The sequence below is a fragment of the Ambystoma mexicanum genome, chromosome 4p (assembly GCF_040938575.1).
Source record: "Ambystoma mexicanum isolate Mex_15411 chromosome 4p, UKY_AmexF1_1, whole genome shotgun sequence".
Lineage (NCBI taxonomy): Eukaryota > Metazoa > Chordata > Amphibia > Caudata > Ambystomatidae > Ambystoma > Ambystoma mexicanum.
In genome coordinates this window covers 969890339-969909203 of record NC_090927.1, presented here as the reverse complement: position 1 = coordinate 969909203, position 18865 = coordinate 969890339, and the positions used below count along the sequence as shown (strand labels likewise).

At 44.5% G+C, this 18865-nt stretch overlaps 1 long non-coding RNA gene across 1 annotated transcript in view; it reads left to right on the top strand.

Annotated features, from left to right (window-relative positions):
• The first annotated feature begins 2803 nt into the window (after positions 1–2803).
• LOC138453565 (uncharacterized) overlaps positions 2804–18865 on the top strand; it is an 84307-nt gene continuing 68245 nt past the window's right edge. The window contains exon 1 of the long non-coding RNA XR_011260471.1: positions 2804–2941. This is a non-coding gene — a long non-coding RNA (uncharacterized lncRNA). The remainder of the gene's footprint in view (positions 2942–18865) is intronic.

Below are 18865 nucleotides of genomic sequence, written 5' to 3'. Positions count from 1 at the left end.
GCACCTATGTTTCTCTCTGAAACACCCAAGTGCTGATGACAATAATTCCCACCAGTACAGGACAACCCAGCAGTAACCTTGTAGGTGTGCTTAGGCACTTAACTCTCTCTGCCGCCTGTTACCAGATGGAATGGCCCAAATTGATGGGCAGTATTGCCTTATTATTTTTCCCAGTTTAATGTTATTCAATCGTGAAAGAAAAATGTCTTTTATTAAGTGGGTTTAACTATTTCACGTAACGAATTCTTCTCATGGTGTAAATGACATTTATTTTTGCACTTCGTAACTTTAACTCGGCTTTTCTTCTTTACAGGTGATGCACAGGCATTTCCAAATGAGACTAATCTTGTTATAGATTCAAAATGCCTTAAGTTTTCTGGGCTTTTCCCTATTATGTAAATTGGGATGTGAGAATCCTAGTGGCCTTTTGAGGTCACATAGTGCAAACGACTTGGAAAGCGGACTCGTGGATATGATAAGGAAAATGCACTGCCCCGTGTAGTAGGGAAAGACGGTGATTCCAGCCATTGCAATGCTAGAGTTTTCTAGAAGGATCTGGGCATGTGATTTATGAACAGGGAACATTTGCTTCTATGAGGGACTCTGCTGCCCATATTTGGGAGCTGGACATTGAGGTAAAGACTCATGCATAATTCTAATATCGCATTTTCTATTCTAGAATGTTCTTGGGCGGTTTCATATGCGGCACGATGACAGGGCCGATAAAGATGGCGGTCTGGTGTGAGGGCCCGGTCGTTGTGAGTTGGTTCTGGTAGAGCAAGCATGTTGCCCAGTAACTGTCTTACAAGACAATAAAGCTGTCTCTGACCTTGCTGCTATCCAAGAATGATTTCATGAGCCTGGTTTCGCTGACACAATTAATCTATGGCTCAGTATCAACTTTAAGATCAAGTTAGCGCCTGGGCTGTAGTGCGCTCTACAAATCCAAAAATAAAAAGTTGCTGTGCAAGCAGAGCACACATCCCAAACGCGGGGTGGCTTATCTTACTGGCTAAAGATGATATGCCATTGTGTTACCTTTCTGAGGGCCCCTGTGCCTGTACTCATTTACTGGAGCCCATCAATATTATAACCATGAGGTAATCAATAATAAAAGATATCGAGGACCTGTATGGCTATTGCTGTATTTTTGATATGTGTGTAGTACTGCACATAACAAGTGCCATCCCTCAATGGTAAATCTGGTGTTACGACTTGTAACTGCTGTCCGTGGACATTGGGCGCCACACCGTTCTGCCTCTAAAGAGATTATGAGTTCTCAATGCTGCAGAAGCCAGCACAATTCAGATTTTAGAAATATATGGTGCGTTTTAGGGCTCTAATTCAGAACACCCCACAACGCAATCTATTTGATTCTCGTTAAACATGGGGTTCAACTCTGAGCATGAATAGTTTTCTTTGTCCTATTTTTAGCTGAACGTGTCTAGTATTTGACAGTTGAAAAGGGGGGTTTAGAATATCCATACGTCGATGGGAGTGTTTGGGCGCGTTTCGCCTCCTCATTGTGGTACAGAGTCACAGCGCTGATGTCCCTGGTAAGCAGAAATTGAACCCCCCCTCCCCTTTCACGATATGGATCTGTGGCTTGTGAGGGGAGTTGGGTATTATCTGGTAACTCGGAGTTCCCAATGTGCTTTAACTTACAGTGTTCTGCTCAAAATTTTCCATTGACGGTTAAGTGCTGCCTCTCTGCATGTGACCCCCGCCCCCTCCATCCTCCCCCCTGAAGGCAAGCGCTGCCGCAACAGAGACACAACAATCCAAAACACACATTGACCGAACTAAAGGGCCCGCGCGTTTATGCAGCACCTTCCTCCTGCACTCATTAGCATGCACACAGCTAATGTCCACCTGCATGACAACTGCATGACAGCTCACTGGGTTGGGTGCTTGCGCTGAGGTTTATTCTCACGCTGTACATAACATATACAAGCCCAGGAAAGACCAACTCGGTTTCTTTTTAGTATTACCACCAGTGCATGAACCTTGATAAGAAGCACTATATAAGGCACGCCATCGGTTATGTTTCTGTGCACCACGTCTTCCGCACTGAACGCTGAATCAGAGCAAAGTGTTTGACAGAGAACATCACGCCAGTGCCTGGAGACACACTCATGTTAGCACTGAGGTTAGAAGTCTTTTATTGAGGCAGAGGCGTCTCAAATAGACTATTTTAAAAGCGCATGAACTGGACTGGAGACCCATAATGCCTGCGCTGCTGGTGGGACCCCCTGTCCGCCCATTGAAGGAGAACGGGAACGGGGGCGCTTGCAAGGAAGACCCCACAAGGTTTCATCTAAAGTGTTAGCCCCCACCCAAGTTCGGCTCTCTTTGCCCCCTGCCATATTTGTATCTCTGTATACTTGACCTGCATGTTTGTATTTGTAATGGGAGACTTCAATAAAACGTTGCGCGGCTTGTGATATAGAAACATTGGAAATCACTTGAGGCCGGCGCTGGTGCTTAGATGCTCGGGGAAGTGGGAAGAACGAGGCATTTTGATTTGACCCTGAATACTTTATCAGTATTAGAAAGATGAAAAGCACGGCTATAGGTTTTATTGTAAGAATTGTGAACGCTGTAATCGGCTGCGAGTTACACTAGTTTGCCACGACGCCGTCGGCCGCCTGTCCTAAAGACGCGCGGGCTGCAGGCGGCGCATCGTGAGGGCTGTAACGCGGGTTTCCGTGTACGCGGGGGTTGCTCTGGGTTACAGCCAGCCGCTTCCACGCTCTGCTGCAGGGCAGGAGACACCGGCTCGGGCGGCGGCAGACAACGCCTCCGTGAGCCCAGAGGAGTGCAGGCAACGTCCCGACACCTGGGGATCAGCGACGGTGGCAGAGGAGCCTGGGTCCTGCCAGCAGCACCCGGGCAGCGGAAGGAGCAAGAGGCGGCAGCGCCGGCCGGGCTCGGAGAGCAGGTGAGAGCGAATTCCAGCCCACAGGGCGGACAGTGTGTGTTTGTGTGTGTGTGTTTAGTCAGGCGTCAGAACGGACCCTGGTTTTCCCAGCACCACCGTAGACAAGGCAGACAGCACAGCCCCGATTAAGGGAGCGCAGGCACCATGTCATGGCAGCACAGCACCTGCAGACATGAAAGTAAACCATAACCAGGGCAGTGGTCGAAGTGAGCGGGAGCGGTGCTCCTCTACTTTTTTAAATGATCTTTTACAGCTCCTATACTTTTATTTTAAAAAGGAACTGTTCCGGAATGGTTTCGTTTTAAAATAAAAGTGTAGGGAGATGTTGAAACTTGCCCTTTCAGTGCACTGCACTGAACGTTCCCTTAAAAAAGCAGGTGTTTGGGTGTGTGTATTGTGTGTGGGAAGGGACGTGGTGATGGGGTTTTTGGGGAGTGGGTGCAGGCCAGCAGGGAACATAGTTCCACTACTTCTTTTTGTACACTTCGACCACTGAACCAGGGCTCAAGTAGGTGTTACAAGCGGGGGAACCGAGTCCACCCACTTTATTCAGAGGGTGGACTCGCCCCCCCCAGCTAAAATGATAATCATTGAATGCCCTCTTTGAATGTATGAATTAAAGCCGACCTCGGCGATCAAACCACAGTCAGCGGATTTGTAGGCCGGACACTTCGCCACTGCACTATATTACCTGATGACAAATGAGAACTAAAGGTGCAATGCCCCATTTCAGTACTGCAAGTCCCACGAAAAACATTTGTATTGGTTGTTGGAGTTTAAAACATGCACACCTTTTACATTTTTCAAAAACATTATTAGAAGAAAATATCATAGTCTAGTTCAATTTGGGTGGTTATGTAAAGCCAATTTAATGAAATGTGCATAGTTCACTTTCATATGCTAATTTCTGGTGTTGCCACATCCCATAGCGTTTGTGGAAGAGTCCCCCCACTTTAATTTTTAGGACTTGACCCTTGACCGTAAGCCCCCACTGCTTACAGCTATGCCATCAGAGACCACAGCAGAAGAGAAAATTGCCCAAAACAATGCAGAATAGTTCCCTGGCCCAAATAGTCCAAATCCACGTGCTCGCTGTTTCCGCTGGCAACTACCATTGGCATTATAGCCCACAGCCCCGGAAGTTTAGGCCCCAACCACGAAATAATAGCCTAGGCCATGGAAGTGTAGCATCTGTCCGCCAGGTAACAGGCCCATCCCCAGGTATTTATGTATTTATGTATTTGTTTATTTCGCGCCAAAGCCCAGCGCACCCAGAAGACAAACAATGTGTGGCGAAAGAGCACAGCCCACCCTACAACCTAATCCTTGACAGCACAGCAACACATCCAGCCTTTGAGGCACAAGCCCACTTCTGGAAGTTCAAACACATCTATGGCAGCAGAGCATCAGCCTTGGTAGTGCAGGCCCATCCTGGGCTGCCTGCAAAGCCTTGGCATTCTCAAGCAGCATAACCCTGGAAGCAAAGCCACCGCCAGGTCACAGCAGCTATGATAGGCGCGTTATACTGGCACAGAAATATGGCTTCCCCTATTTGTTCACTGACAAGATTATTATGGACATCCTTCCGGCACAAAAATGGTGTTGGCTGCGTTTTAATTCTGTGGCACTTGGGAGGGGCTCGTATTGGCACAAAATGAATCTCGGCACATTCTTTTCACAAGCTTTAGTAGTTTACGCGCAACATGGCAAAGTAACGAATCAATAGAGGCACAGAACGCATATATATAACTTTGAAATGGTGTAGTGGTGTTAGAATTGTTATACTTGCCTGCCCCCTTCATATCATACAGTGTTAAACCGTAGGACGCATACAGGAGGCAATAAGGTAGAAAAGTTCAAACAAAATTGTACTGATCATCTCACAGCATTCAAGCCAAAACCCAGCAGAGTCACGACATGTCTTTTGTCACAAAGTAATAGTGTGGCACGGGCTACATTGCAGCATTGAAGGTACAGTACAGAGCGGGATTAGTGACAGAGGTATAAAGAGGAGGGTGTGCATTCATCTGTCTAAATGTCTTTTCACAGGCCACGTCCACATCAAACCTGTGTCCTCACACTAACATCCAGAATATGTCGACATGCGTTTCACCCTAAAAGAAGGACTATATGGCGGGCCTTCTTCTGGACAACAAAATACACAAAGTACAAAACACGAATCTTGTTGAATTTATGCAAACTATATATTCTTCAGTGTATTTAATATATGTAACTACAATTCCTTAAGCAAGCAGATAGATGTGTTTCATGCTTAATGTGCTTCGCGAGTTCTGAAAAGCAGTACATAAATAAAAAACTCCCATCAGAGCCTAGTATTAAGTACTTCTGCTTGAGCCATAGTGGTCAAACTTCTCTATCAATATATGAATGGGTCTGTGAGATGCACACGGTCGTACACGTTTAATATTCCCAGATCTAAAAGCCGTGTTGTCCTGTAACTTTGGTGAGCCCACTAATCCTTCATGAGAATGATGATTTTCATCATTGTCTCACAAGGTAATACTACAGACTAAAAATAGCCATTGGGAAATCCAATTGGTCTGTTTTTCTTTAGTATTACATGAACATGTTGATGCTTTTGCGTGCGGTTGTGTGGATGGGTGATGGGGAGGACGTTTTAGTGTGTTTGCAAGGGTGTGCAGAATGAGCGAGTGGAGTTTTTTTAATGTAGTCAGAGTAGGCATTTCTGGAATGTGATTCAGTCTTGCATTGATTGCTGAGTTACCAAAGACCTGCATCCATTTTCTAATTAGAAAAATATGAAGAATGGGGGCGTGGCCATGCATGGGGCGTGAGCCGTTGCTGTTCACAATGGCTCCTGCTCAGATCCAGGCCTAGAAACGAAAACGAGTGGTTTGCTTGATATGCTGTGGGACTGAAGTATATCATTGTCTGACAGAGAGAAGGAAGTAAATTGATAAGTGGTTTCCTCCCAAGAAGACACCCATTGGACACCACCAAGTTGGATCTCTGACTATAGTGGCAGCCTTTTTGGAGAGCTGAAGTAGTGGATAAGTGTTCAGACAGAAATGCAAGCGCTTGCTTTGGCTCTGCTTTGCACTTGATCCTCCCGGGTGGCGCATGCAAGCCGATGGGCACAGACCTAGAGCAGTGAGCAGCAAGAGATGGATTTGCTGCCCCCGGGGAACAGAGCCTGTGTGTGCTTTTGATGGAAGATGCATCAGCCAAGTCTCCAGAGCTACTATGACTTTTAAAGATAACACCCTACCCAAGTCCAGGAAGTTCTGTGTGCTCTTTTCTCTCCTCTGTTTTTATATCACGCTACTGCCTCTGCAACTATCTACATGTAGGCTCTGACCTCTGTATGACAAGATCTAAGTAGAACTACAACGTTCACCATCCAATGGTTCATCTCTGAGCATCGGAAGGGGGAATCTTTTCGCACTCATAAAATCTTAACTTGATTTACTGGCAAATGTTAACATTTGCTGTGTCTTTGGTAATCTTTCAGATCCATTAGCATGCAGAGGCACCCAATACTTAGCCATGTAGCAATGGGGATTTACCTCTGACTCTGACTGAGAATCAAAGCGGGGCTACAAAACTGGACATTTAGAAACTAATAGCTGGATTGTTTGCATATAAATTGGAATCCTCAGAGACTCACAAAAGTAGAGATTTGAGCCGGAGTGGTGGAGTGAAGGGTTGTGGATCTATAAACAACAATAGACGACACCATGAATGAAAAAGCAGAGCTTATTTATAATGTCTAGGAGCTGGAGGACAATCGACACGCACAACTAAGCAAGCTGGAAGATTCTGAACATTTTTCCGGATGCAACAACCTGAGGATCAGGGGGATACCTGCTGAAGTTACAGATAAGCAATTGGAACAATATATACAAGAACTACTGTAGGAATTGCCGATAGACACTAAAGAAACAGCAGTTCTTCTAGTTAGAACTCACTGAGTTTTTTTTGTTCTTCAACAGTGTGGACATTTTTACCCAGACACTGTAATGAGACATCACTACGTTAAGGTAACAGGGCGCATCCTGTCAGTGCCTAGAAAGTAGAAAGAGAGTGTGTTTAGAGGTGCGACGATCTTGTTATTCCGAGACTTCTGCCAGTCCATCCTGACTAAAAGACACACTATGAAGCTAATCACAGATCATCTTAGAACCATTGGAATTCAATATTGTTGGAGATTTCCTTTCTTCTTTCATTTACACTGATTGGTAATCCAAGCGCAATCGCTTATAGGGAAGAAGGCATTCAATTCTGAGGTATCGCTCAAGATCCAGCTGCGTCAGTCCCTTCCTCTGAAGATAGCAATTCTTCATCATCAAGCTGGACTAGCATACGATGTGCAAAAGATGGGGCACTTGAATGAGAGGGAAATAAGATGCTAGATAGACAAGAACTTACCAACAGGAAACTGAATTAACAAGGTGGTAATTAATTCTGGAAGTTTCCTTCTCTTCCCTCCATTGAGCTCGCTCTGGTGCTATTGGCTCCTTGTTTTGTCCCATTCCTTCATGCTGATTACATTTCGTACTGATTTTGTCAATTTCCCTGGATGGCGCAGGAGACATGTCCCGCTTACGCTTTAACTGACATAAGGTTGTTTCAAGTGGCCTTACTGGAGTCTTGATCATGGTTAGTTCTAATTGCTTGTTTGTCCCCTTACAACCAGGGTATCATTCTAAGGAGTTTTCACCTTCCAAATGTACAATAGTTGCTAGTGTGAAAGGGTAGAATTGGGTTTTAGGATTGGTGTGGATTTTTGTTCAATTCTCAAAGTTATTTTTTTCTGCAGACAGCTTGCCTTCACTTCTGTAGGTTTTTAAACTGTGGTCGGAGTCTTGTGAATATGCTTTATCCTGCTACAACAAGTGATCGCCTGAATGCTCTGCTCGAATATTTATTGTAGTTTACAATTCTTGTATGCCTAATTTCTTAACGAAAATTGTAATTTGTTCCCACAATGTCCACAGACTAAATTCACCTGTTAAATGTAAAACACTGATAGACAGGTTACGGTTTGAAAACATTGATATCGCTGTCATTCCAGTGACGCACCTCTTGTCTGCGGGCACACAGAGGTTGCATTCTAGAGAATTTACATTTCAGATACACCTGCATTTTGGCTTTAAATTACAAGGTGTCACAGTTTTGTTTTACAAACACTTTCATCATTTTCAACACACAGGGTGCTTTGGCGAACACGTAGAGGAGGTTGGCTGGGGTCAAAGGGACATTAGAGGGTTCGTAGAAAACTGGCTTCTCATTATATGACCCGAACCATCACCCTAATGCCTTTTATTCAACTTGTTTGATGAAAATTGCCAAATTTTCCAAAGGAAAACCGGCACTAGGGGGCAGTGTTACGGCTCCTGCACCTGCCAACATCTCTGAGGTAGCCACGCCCCCACCCTCGGCCTCCTGCCGTCCCACTCGCTCACACATATACCCAAATACACGCACCTTCAGGCGCCCATTCGGGCATCATACCCAGGGCTTTGCTCGTACACCTGGCACCTACCTTCCCTCCCGCTCCTGGCAGTTGCGATGGAGGCTCCCAGGTTGCCGATGTGCCCTGAATGGACCTAGGAGGATCCGCTCGTCACGTGTCACGTGACTCTCCACCACTGAAATGCTTCCGTATCACGTGATTTCAGTCGTCCTCATCACGTGATACGTCTTCGCTGGATAAAAGCGTCCGGAAATCAATGAGCGTCGCTTCACAGCTGTTTCCAACGGGATACTGCGACGCTCGTTTTCTTGTTCTGCTCTACGAAACTTCTGGACCACGTTTTCTGCACCACGGACTGCCTCTGTCTTGCCCTAACATTTACCTTTGGATTACCCGTTGCCGGACCACCTTTTCTACATTGGATTCCTCGTGCCCTTCACCTCTTGTTACCACGTCCCGAAACTGTTGGGACTATTGCTGCCTGACCTTTTGGACTGTCCCTGGTTTTGTCTTACGGATTGTGTTTCTACTCCTGGATTCTTGGCCTCTGGCCTCACGCTGGGCGCTTGCCTGTCCGCTTACATACCATCTGCCCTCCACCATTTGGGGTTCCCAACGCCTGCTGGGATTACACTTCTTTGACTGACACATAGGTAAGCCAATTAGGATCCTTACCCTGTTGTTATACTCTTGCCAATTGTTCTGTGCTTACCTATACCTATAACCTATTGCCTTGCAGCGATCGGGGGGTCCGTTTCCGGCTGTTCCCGAGTCCAGGTCAACGAACTTCTTCACCTGTGGCCTCAAAGACCGTGCAGGCAGTATTATTAGTGTTGTCTGTGTGGTACTTGGGGACGGAGGTATCCTTACTCTGCACGACCATCAAGTCTATAACAGGCAGTTTGAATGTGATGTTGAACCCCTTGTTGGATAGATCCATCATCACCCCTATTGTAAGGCATGGGTTCTCAAATGTCCTGCTGCATTATATGAAAGATTTAGGTTTAAACGATATCTGGAGGATGCAATACAAACAGGCTCGATATTTAACTTTTTTCTCAGATGTATATAAAGGTTATTTGAGAATTGAATATTTTTAATATCACAGGATTTGTCTGATAATATAACATTGATTGTAACCATAAGAATGAAGGCACCCATTTATTGACTCTGGGTTTTGAATGATAACATTCTCTCTGACATAGTTATTTTAGGAGAAACTCCAGATTATAATTAAGGGATTTTGAACTAAATGCTGCTGACAGAATGGCCTCGGAAATAATTTGAGAAGCCTCAGTGGCTGACATTAATGGGTAATGCATTACATTATCTCCAATGCTTTTGTACAATGTTTCAGTCACAAAAACAAGATCTCACCCATAAAATTCAGTCCTTAGAAAAAAGACATCAAATAACTAGCACCCATACAATGTTATATCAGCTGCAAACATGTAGGAGACAATTGGAACTTCTACTTTCTAAAAGATCCAAAACCATCTTTGAAAGGTGAAACAGACATACTATGAAAAAGGTGATAAATCAGACAGATTATTAGCTTACAAAATGAGGTGCAAGAATATAGACATTTGATTTGACGAATCCATTTTTCAGCTGGCCCATTGTTGACCTTGAAGACAAACTTCAAGGATTTGTGGATTTCTAAACTACATTACATTCAGAGGAACCTCTGGATCCTGCTTTGCAGGCCGAATACCTGCACTGTACACAACTCCCGTCTTTTGCTGTTTTATCAAAAAGAAAACCTTAAGAAGCCAATCATTGCAAAAAAAGTAAACGAAGCAACATTAAGCTTCCCCTTTTTTCGAAAACCGTAGACCTCGTAAATCTTTGGTCCATCCTTCTATCGTGCCATTGCCTCATCCTAGACCCCACAACCGTTTCTTTCCTTAGGATGGATCACTCCAGCAAGCATGGATTCTGCTTTTACGCTCACACTTGGAGCACAGAAAGATCCTGGGTAATGTTCTTCGTACAGGCCAATAGTGTTACTAAATACTAATGCAAAGATTTTAGTTTAGTGAACAGTTTAATGAAAAGAATAGCACTGATTATGTCTTAATTAACACACCCCAAACAAACAGGATTCAACCTAGAGACAAATAAGAGATAATATACATAGAGTAATTAATGTGATCGTAATTGCAAGAATCCGAAAGGTTCCTTTTGCCATACTTTCCTCTGATGCAGAGAAAGGCTGTGAACAAGGCAGCTGGTCATTTGTCCACCAGGTTTTGTTGAAATCCGGATTTGGACCCCCATAACTAAATGCATACTAACTAACCTAGAGGACTCTAAAAGTAATATCAAAATGAATACATAATATCTGTCCCAATCCTGCTCCACAGAGGCAACCATCAATGCTGTACGTTATCTCCATTAATGCTTGCCCTCATAATTGAACCATCAGAACTGATAATCTTATTCAGGGCTTTGATGGCCACTCCATACACCATGAATTAGCCATCAATGATTTACTATGTGTTATTCGTACACCAATGAGACGTTGCCTCTACTACTTGCCAATCTAGAACACTTTTAAGAAGTGTCAGGGTTTCAAATTAACAAAACTAAATTGGTTGCTTCAAATATCGCTGCCCCAACTTCAGTTCTGTGAAATTTGCATGACAAGTTTGGTATCTCTTGGGCCAAGACCTCCTTTCGGTATTTGGCAGTAAATATAATAATCATAATATCTCATCGCTATTACAGTATTTCCATAAGAATATGAGTTGCTGGAACAGTCTGGAAATCACATGGCTTGGGTGAATCCATTATATCAAGATGAACTACTTTCCTTGTTTTTTATGTATGTCATCAGCTCATTGCCAGTCAGGATAGAACCAGCAACATTCCCTCTGATTATCAACATATATTTCACCTTGTATGGGCTGGCAAGCATCTGTTTGTTTGCTTGCTATTCAGTCCTGATTGCTGGATAACTTTCTACACAGTTGCCCCTCTAAAACAGAGGTTCTCCTTTCGCGGACTTCTACTATTCAACCTCCTGTATTTGCTTCTGTTATTTACTCCCTCCCTGACTGCTTTGCCCTGCTACCGACCCTCGCATTCTTGGAGTAATCCTTCACGTAGCTCTGTATTTTCCTTCTCATATTTCCACTGTTGCTCGATCCTGTCATTTTATCTGCGCAACATTTAGAAGGCTCATCCTTATTTGTAACCTTTTCACACTTCTGAATTCCTCATTTCTATGCTAATTGTTTCTTATCTTGATTATGGTCCTTTGCTTCTTTCTTATCAATTGGCCCCGTTTCGCTCATTCTATAATTCTTATATGCGCAGCAGTAGTTCTGTGCTGTCTGCACTAACCCATCTGCACTGCTTGACCTTTGACACTCACTTGAACTTTCCTTTTCTCTGTATTGTTTTCAAGTCCCTTCATGGGCTTTCACACCATATCTTTATTCTCTGGTCTTTATCTGCCCTCCCTCCACACTCTAAGATACCATCTCAGTTTCTATTGGCTGACCCTCACCCTCAGTGTCCTCCATCTCGATTTCAATCTTTTTCTCTCCTATCTCCTAAAAACAGGAATAGACTTCTGCTTGTTATAAGCTCCCTTTGTTCTTCCTTTTTTTCACTGTCACCTAAAAGACTATCCTCTGTCTCTGTTTTCTTCTTGCTTTGATTATCTAGTTGAATTTTTCATTTAAGTTGCGGCGTTCTTTATGTTCAGCGCTATGGTGAAAGAGCTACATAAGCCAAATAAAAAATAGAAATCTGAGTTTCAAGGCAGGTCCTGACAAGGCCAATTAAGAAAGGTAGAATTGGGGTGACTTCACATGTCCACATGCGCCAAAAAAGAATTGTGCTACTCCAACATTTTATGGTTGCGACAATTCGTGTTTAATGTTGGTGAACAAACAATAAAGGTGTTTTTATGGCCCTCTGTGATTACACGTGTTTCGGCAAACACATTACCTTTTTCAAATCAGGGAAAATCTGCAACCTAAATCATGAACCATACCACTTTTGACAATACAATTATAGTCATTGCATTTCGTTGCCAATATTCATTTAGTTACATTTGTAATGTTATATCATATCATGGAAAAACGCATATAAACACATTGGTTGTGGCATGTATTAGTATGCAATTCACAGAGATGTAGGAGGGGGGCAGGGTTGGAAAATGTAGGTGGTTTTGAGAAAAATAAATAGAATTAGGAAATAGAATTGGGAAATTAGAAGATAAAGGTTTCAGTTAGATGTCTGCAGCGGACAAAGTGTCTGTTACTATGTTTTTAAAATGCACTCCATTGTTAACATTAAGTAACTTGTTCACAATACTCATACCATTATTTAGGTTAGTGTTCTTCTGCTCTCTACATGTACATAAGATATCGTTCCAACGTCCAATTATCACCTTTAAAGGCATAACATATTACTATTACCCAGACCAACAGTCGTGCACCTTATTTTGAAAAATAACAGTTTTGGAAGAAAGCAATTAAAAAATACAGACTATCCTCTTATCGGTCCGCCTTTGACTTCCTTGTTCTTTAATCCTGATTTCTTGTCTGTGGACTTCTCAAGTGATATTCCAAGCATGGATGCTGGGAGGCTTTGACAGCCATGGCCAAATACGTGAAAATGGATCCCCCCCTCTATTTTAACAACTGCGCATGAATCTGAAAGTCTTCATTAAATTGAATTAAGACTTTGGTGGGGTCAACCAAATGTTAAACTCAATGGAACGAGCGCCCTGACGAGGTTTAAAAAGCTATATTATCAACAAATTTTGAAAAAACATATATCCTGGATTTATGTATCACCGGAATCTAAATTAGATAAAATTAAACCCCATTATAGTACACAATGGGAATTTCTTTGGGGAGGTGTCTTGATGACAGTGGTTGGGCAACATAAGCTGAACATGTACAAATTGTGTTACCATTAGTATTGGACACCTAAAATGTTGCATAAGGTCTTTCTTTAGACTTCTCCGAATTGGGGTCTATGTGTAAATGTTTCCAGAAAAATTAAGTCATGTAAAAAAGCAGTCAGAAAAAGGTTGTTTTAAAAAAATCTAGTGAATTAATACAAGCAATGTGTGAAAGTTTTGCCAGTACTAACGCCCCGAAAAAGCTTTATTTGAATACACAAAAGCACAAGGCTGAAACCCTAGCAATTATCCAAACTTCTAATAAAACCTCCACAATCACGCCAGCTCCATTCCTAACCCTTCCCCTGACTCTAATTAGAACCCTTATTTCAACCTGAACCCCTACCTAACACTAACCCACCAGCACGCAAAAGAATTTTTGTGACTCAGTACAAAACACAAAATAAATAGAAAATGAACAGTAAACCTAACTGCAATCGCATCACCAGCTCACCACAAATTCCATAGCCCTGGCTCTAACCCATACACATACGCTAATACTAACCTTAGCCTTACCCTAACAGCAATTCTGGCACTTACCCTAATGCTTATTCTACCCTAACCTCTAAGTCAACATCACCACCTCTTTCCAGCCTCCCTATCCATTTCTTTGGAACTCATCACGAGTTGGGCGGTAGCCCTTAAATGCTGCGGTAACGGTATTACCGCCTGAAAAATTTGTGCCGGACCCAAAAGGGTCTGGCGTTAATACAGCCGGCGGTAGAACAGCCAACGTTATTACAGCCAGTGGTAACACTGCCGACAATACAGCGTGTTATCACACACCTATAACAATCCCATTTCCAGCAGTATTACCGCCCGCAAACTGGCAATAACACAGATGGAATTACTCCCAGCCTCCAGCTCGAGGTAAATGAACCCAGGTGCTAGGAATAAAGCCACAGGTGCATACTATGCACACCAGAGGGCTACAAAAGACCCACACAGGCCCCAAGCACACTTTCCAACACCATGCTGCCATTTTCTGCTGGGAGCTTTGACATGCAGTTCCATATGCTGCGCCTGGAGCTACAGATGCTAGATAACCAGGGCAAGGCACAGGCAGCACAGGGTGGTGGGTGGAATGAGGAGGAGGAGAAGCAGACCAGCCCCAGCAAGGCGTTCACCCATCCCTAGGGTCAGGCTATCAATCTGGGCCCCAGTGACAACCCGATAGTAACTGAGTATCGCTTGGATCGGGCAAAATGACATTGGGAGCAGGATTGCCATCACACAGTGGTGCCCCCACTGGTCAAGCTGGTGGCAGTCCTGCAGTTTCTGGGGACGGGCTCCTTCCAGCACTCTGTGGCCATGATGCAAGGCATGGCCCAGTCGACATTCAGTGCAGTCCTGGGCCAGGTGCTGGATGCCCTGCTGCGCCATGTCAACCTGCACATGGCACTGCCCACCACCCAGGCCCAGGTGAATTACCTCAAGACACGCTTCTATGCCATCGCACAAGTGCGCAACGTCATTGCAGCCATCGTCTGCACCCATGTTGCATTGGTTGCGCCCCAGGCCCACGAGGCAGTCTTTTGGAACCGAAAGCACGATCATTCATTGAATGTGCAAATGACCTGTGGGCCTGACCTAAACATCAGCCACTGGTGAGCCCTTTAGCCTAGTTCCACCCACGACTCCATGGGTGTGAGCAGTACACTATGTTACACAAAGGACTTGCAATCACAGCGGTTCAAACTAACACTTACTCAAGGTTTCTTGGTAAACCAATATTAACTTATTTACACATTTAGTTAGAAAACATTCCACTAGTAATAAGCAGCTTAATGTCACACTCACTATAATACACTCCAGTATCAAATCAATACGTTTCTGAACAACTTAGGCTCCCCTGAAGTGGGAGCAAAATGGCACTTCAGTAACTTGCAAAAAAAGGGGTAAAAAGACAAAGGTTATAAGAATTAAACACAAATACTTTCTCAGGCAGGGCAAATAGTTTCAGTCACTACAAGAGGGAATTCAATTCAATAGGCCTGGGCCAAAGTCAATGGATCATTGTCTTGGATAGGATAGCACAGTTCTGGTAGTAAACGGTTAAGTCTTTGCCAATGTTCTTAGAAGTAGTTTGCACGAAAAAGAGTTATATGTCGGATTAGGAGCGAACAAGACACCAAAGTTGGGAAAGTTTCACAAACTTTCACCACGACAGAGAGGATTTCTCAACCGTGTTTGCACAGTATCTTTTTTTTTCAATATAACATTTTATTTGCATTTTAACATACAACGGTACATCAGACATTCATAAGATTTTGCTGTAATTTCTCGCAGTTTGGGTTCACGGATTAGCTAATTGTTCATCTGTGTGAGCGGGCTGTGGGTGTTGGGTTCTGCTTCTGCTCAGTCCCTCGTATTGTAGGCTAGAGGAGGGAATTCTGCTGCTGTCACACTTCTAAATTCTTGCTTAACCCAACCAGCGTGTGAGAGGGGGTCTGCGAGCTAAAGTTGGAAATTGTTCCGCGAAGTCCATGAATGGGGCCCATGTGATCTGGAAGTTGCGCATGTTCCCTGCTCGTATGGCGGTGATCTTTTCTGCGACTACTGTGTCCCAGCATTTTGGCCACCACAGTGGGATTGATGGGCCTGTAGGATTCTTCCAAAGGCGGGCAAGTGAGATTTTTGCCGCTGTTAGGAGGTGTGTACATAGGTGAGCCAGGTGTCCAGTGAGAGGGATTTCGCCGTCGCCTGTGTCACCTAGTAGTACTATCCCTGGGTCCCAGGGGATGGTAAGGCCAGTAATCACTTTTATGTGGCTCAGGATTTCTCTCCAGTAGGCTTCAGCTTGTGGGCATGTCCATAACATGTGGAACAGGGTCCCTTCGGATTTGCATCCCCGCCAACAGCCAGATGGGATGTTTGGGTCAAATTTGTGCAGTCGGGCGGGAGTGATGTAGTATCTGTAGCAGATTTTGTAGTTGGCTTCTTTGTTAGTGGTGCATTGGGAGCATTTCTGGTTCCTCGCCCATATCTTGCTCCAAATGCTCTCGTCCAAGGGCCGCCCCAGATCTTCTTCCCAATCGGACATATATTTTTCTTTGGTTGCGGGGTCGTATTTGTCCAACAGCCGATATAACATGGATATCCGGCCTTTAGTAGGTGTTGCTGTCATTGTGTGTTCTAGCGGTGTTAGTTCTCTGGAACCTGGCTCTTTGATGGTCCTTTGTGATAGCCAATGCCTTATCTGGGTGTATCTGAATCTTTCGGCTTTTGGGACCTTGAATTTGGTTTTACACTCCTCGAATGTTAATGGGTTACCTCCTGCCAGGAAGTCTGCTATTGTTCGTAGGCCCTCGGATTTCCATGTGGCGAAGCTCAGGGGTTGTTGGCCTGGGGAGAAGTCTGGATTGCACCAGATAGGTGACAGCGGGACTGTGACGCCTGTAAGACCCCATTTACGCGATGCCGCTTTCCAGTTTGCTATTGTGTTGAGTGTAGTGTTCAAGGGTCGGGCGGTTGTTTGCATCCTTGAGATTCGTATGTGTGGGAGGTCGCGCAGAGGGATTTTGCACCACGCTTCTTCTATATGTGCCCAGTATGGGAGGCCGGTGGCCTGTGACCATGTGAATGCTGGGGCTAGTTGGGCGGCTTGTTTGTATCTGGTGATCTCTGGGACATCCAGCCCTCCTATGCTGTGGCCTCTGGTCATTATGCGACTAGCTATTCAAGCTCTCTTCCCCCTCCATATGAATTTCAGTATTGCTCGCTGCAGTTCTTTAAGCCCTTTTCCAGGGATGTGGGTTGGTAGGGCTATGCAGTGGTAGATTAGTTGTGGGACTAGGCTCATTTTTATGGTGGCTACTCTCCCCAACCATGATATTTCCTGCTTGTTCCACTGTGTGAGGTCCTTTTTTAGTTCTTTGAGTAATTGTGGGAAATTGCTCCTGTATATTTGGGTATGGTGTTTGGGGATGTGCACCCCTAGGTACTGGATTGTATCCTTGGCCGATGGGATGGGGAATTTGCGAGAGAGTTCTTCTTTTTGGCACATTGGGATGTTGATTGTTAATGCGGCCGACTTGTCATAGGTCACCTTAAATTCACAGTATCCTTGTATGAAGAAAAGCTGTAGCTGAGGCAAATGTTCCTGGCAGTTCCTGCAGATCTCGCTCTTCCTGGGCCTCAGTCATGGGGACAAGAGGGAGGACGTCGGGAGGTTCCTGCACAGCACTGGGAAGGATCCACAAGCTTGGAAAAACATTGGTTTAAGGTGCGAGTGCCTTAAAGTCCACAAACTATCCTTCTCACTGGCTATCTAGTTTTCAACAGCACTCTGAAGAAAATTCTACCAGTATGGAGATGGTTTCCAGGTGGCTTGTGAGTTGGTTGTTCCCACCAGCTCAAGGGAAGAAGTCGTCCTTGAAGGGGCTTCTCTATCGAGGGAGTTTCAGGCTATTCGGACCTGCAGCAAGGCTTCACCGGGCAAACCAATGGTCCAGGAGTTGCAGCAGTCATCTTCCTTCAGTTCGTCTTTGGTTCTTTTGTTCCAGTGGTCGACTCTGCCTTCCAAATCCCAGAGACCTGCTTTTAAACAGTTTTCTCCCATTCATTCCAGCTTAGCTGTCACTCACCCAGCAGGGTGCATTCAGGTCTCCTAGGAGAATAAGCACAGGGAGTTTCGGGCACCTCCCTCACATCCTGTCCACACGAGACACTCAGGCGCCAGAGGGGGGCTTCAGTACTGAAGCCCGCCAAAGGCAAATGAACAAAGGGACCAAACTTGGTTTGCCGCGCAGAGACAAACAATAGAAGGACCTTTCCAAAAAGAAATGGCGAAAAAAATCAATCGGAACCTGTTTTTCAGAGGTGGCTCAGACGCCATCTTGAAAAACATGGCGCCGGTGGATTTCAGCTACCGAAGCGTTTAAACGGATCGCGGTTGGGAAAATCATGGTAATACCACTGCCACCAGCCATTCTGAGAGGAAAGGGTAGCTTTTGAGGGCTACATGAGTTTTCTAGGCATAGGGAATACTGGGTATTCCCTCCAGCACTCTGCTGTAAGGCAGATTGTGCTGGGTCTAGTAATTTAAAAACACTAGCAAAGTCAATTTAACTTTACATTCACTGGGAGACAGTGGTCATTCCCAGAGAAGGTATTTAAACTTTGGGAAGTCTGAAAAACATCCCTGTGCCACTGCACTAAGGGTGCTGTGTGACACACAAGAAAAAGATGATGCCTATGGAGTTGTCTAAAACTCAATATCCAAAAAACACAAAAGTAAAACACACATCAAAATACATGAAAGAGTGGGAAAAAAGGCTCACACTCTTTCCAGGTAAAAATGAAAGTCCTAGAAATCCAGCAAAGTTGCTGGGGGTCTCAAAAGGTAAGGGAAATTAACACATGTATGAGAATTCTCCCTAACAACTATAAAAATAATATTCTGGTTACTTATTCCTTTATTTATGTCGGAAAGGGGCATGTGCATATATGCATATGTGTAACACACCTCAGTCTTTTGTGGCCCAATGGCGGCTATGCTCTATGGCGTCCATGTGTTTTTAATGTTTGGGAACTTCATCAC